This window comes from Carcharodon carcharias, chromosome 8 (assembly GCF_017639515.1).
Source record: "Carcharodon carcharias isolate sCarCar2 chromosome 8, sCarCar2.pri, whole genome shotgun sequence".
NCBI classification, from domain to species: domain Eukaryota; kingdom Metazoa; phylum Chordata; class Chondrichthyes; order Lamniformes; family Lamnidae; genus Carcharodon; species Carcharodon carcharias.
The window spans coordinates 164,220,384-164,223,171 of record NC_054474.1 but is presented as its reverse complement, the minus strand read 5'-3'; the positions used below and the strand labels follow the sequence as shown (position 1 = coordinate 164,223,171).

Below are 2,788 nucleotides of genomic sequence, written 5' to 3'. Positions count from 1 at the left end.
ATTTAAAGCAACCGTGCAGTTAAATGAAAGGTCGTGCCCAAAAAAATTGAAGGGAATGTTCCATTAAATGTTTATTTAAGTGTACTATTGCATGTGCTGCAAATATCTAACAAATCTACAATGCCTCAATGGCTCTCAATGTTTAGAACCTTATTGATCTGAGGAGTAAATTATAATTGAAAATCCATCTTCTTCAAACACCAGATAAATAAAATGAGGCAAGGGACATGGGATGGAATTTACTTCAGAGGCATAATTGGAAAATTTACATACAAAATGATGTCCCATTTTCTAATGTCTATTTATACCCAAATTTGCTTTTAATGTCATTAACATATGCCAGTATGTAAAAATGCCTCCAAACTCAGTGGAAATCATTGTAAATAACTGAAGCTTGAGGAAAGTGCATAACTCACACCATCAATTCCTTAATTGTGAAAATGAACATTTCAACCCACCTATCATTCATGTGAGGAAATCTTGTGGTGCAGTGGGTAGTGTCCCTGCCACTGATCCAGAGGCTCTGGGTTTAAGTCCCACTCCAGGTCTTGCTGACCAAGGAAGGTATGTTCATTTTTTTTTCTTAATTCTTCACGAATTTGCATGTTATGCTTGTGTAGGGGCCATGCTAATCTTCTCTGTATTATTCCAATTTTAGTATATGTGCTGCCGAAGCGAGCACAAATGATCTTCTGACAGTTGTGGGATAACGCAGCCAAACAGGTTGAGTATCAATCTGCAAATCCTTCCAACACACACCAGTGGCAGGTGGTGAAAGTGGGGGAGGTTCCTGGTCAATCATGTGATGGAAAGAAAATTGGAGCCTCTACCATCACTATCCATAGCTCCAGATTACAACATGCACGTAAAAGTGTGTGTTGCTACAGCAACTTGGATTCCTGGGGTGGGTCGGTTGGCTCAATTTGTTGGACAGCTGATGTGGGTCAAACAGCATGGGGTTAAATCCCATTCTGGCTGGGGCGAATTTGGGACAAGTGGTGGAGATTGCAATGCTGTGGGTTGGACCTGCCTTTTGGGCAGAGAACTGAAGAAGAAGACCATTCATACACATCAGCATGTTTAAGAACATGCAATTGTGGAAGCTTTATATTTTTAATGAGCCTTGTGGTGATGCCATAAAAACACATTCAAGGGAATCAAAAATTGCAGAATAGGTTAGTGAGGAAGAATAAAAAACTCTCAATAAAATACAAGAAAAATGAGTTTATTATTCACTGCGCCTGAAATTTTGGGGTTAATTTTACACTTAATTTGAACCAACATAAAGCAGGAAATTTATGTGCATGGTTCTTTAGTTTGGACTTGGAACTGTTCTATAAGGAGGCGCAGATCTCAAGATATCATCAAAGAGCGAAGAAATTCAGGTGCAGAACCATGCGTCCACCATACTGGGCCAGAGGTTCTCCGTCTTTTAAAGTTGATCTTTGTTTTATACCCCAATTACACATTTTTGGGGGAAAATATGCAGGAATTTCCACCCCACAGAAATTCAAAATGACCACTGATGACTGGTTGTAATGTTTTGGCAAAGAATGACAAATCAGTTTGGGTAGCTGTGACTTTGGTCTTATTCGGTTTTGTATTTTTAGTTCTTGTGCTGTTTTTTTCAGACAAGTTTTATGATTTGTTTTTGGTTGAACCATCTGCTTTGTTTTTCAGAACTACACAAAACCTTATTTTCTCCTGAAGGCCCTAACTCTACGTGGGTGCAGCTGCACAGGCACTAGTCATCCTCTGGGATGCTGAGAAAATGCTCGTTATCTTTATGGAAACCTAATGATGGTGGGCAGGTTATTTGACATACAGCATGGACTTGATAGGCCAAATGGCCTCCTTCTGTGCTGTAATGACTCTATGACAGGAGCATCAGAGTCCCATTCTAATTCCACATAATTTGTGGCTGAAGCCACTAGTCTGCAACTTATTCCAACTCATAGGCCTAGGACTACGAAAACCAATTATGAAATCTCAACTGAGAATAACAGAGGTCAAGAATCAAACCTGGGCCCTCAGGTCTGCCTACTTCAGTCATGCCTTCATGTATCCACAAAGCAAGAGAGGAGTTGCCTTTTTATTTCCAAAGGAAAGTTAAATCTTAATTGGGATTTGTACTGGTATTGGAATTAGAATAGACCTTGTTTCTAAGGTTGTTACTGGAATTGTTGTCAAGCAAGTTATGGTACATGGGTAAGACTAGGACCAAAGATGGGCATTCCCTAAGCTAGGAGTCCCAGTCCTGGCCAAGGAAGAGGACACAGTATATGTGTCCCTTAAGATGAGACATATTGCCCTCTACAAGCATGTATGTGGACACCAGCGGTAGAATCCAGACCTGGTATGTGGTGATGACCTCCAAAGAGGGATACATTTTTCAAAAATTGAATGAGCATACTTGCTTAGGGACCAATCAGAACAGCTCTGGAACGTGGGAGGAGGGGCCTGGCAAATCCCTGCCCTCACGAGTGGCAAATGTCTGGCTCCATAAGGCAGGCAGGCTGTACAGTCACATCAGCTGGTGGTGCTTACATCTTGTAAATGATGCCCCCTCCCACCCACACACCCAGCACTAGAAGGGGCTGTTACTGAGTTCCTGGCATGATCACTGGGAGTGCCATCCATGGAAATTTGGGGCCATCATCTTATGCAGTGACCCTTCAATAGCACATACGGCTCAAATTGTTCTTAGACTGACACCATGTAACTAGGTCTATTTGCACTCTTGCACACCAATCTGATAGCTTCTTCAAATAGCTCCTGTCTGTAATGA

The 2,788-nt window shown here is 41.5% G+C and overlaps 1 non-coding gene across 1 annotated transcript; it reads right to left on the bottom strand.

The window, feature by feature from the left end:
* Positions 1-575: 575 nt before the first annotated feature.
* On the bottom strand, positions 576-682 carry LOC121281642. The gene has a single exon (XR_005943898.1). It is a non-coding gene; the product is annotated as a U6 spliceosomal RNA (small nuclear RNA).
* Between the last annotated feature and the right edge of the window lie 2,106 nt (positions 683-2,788).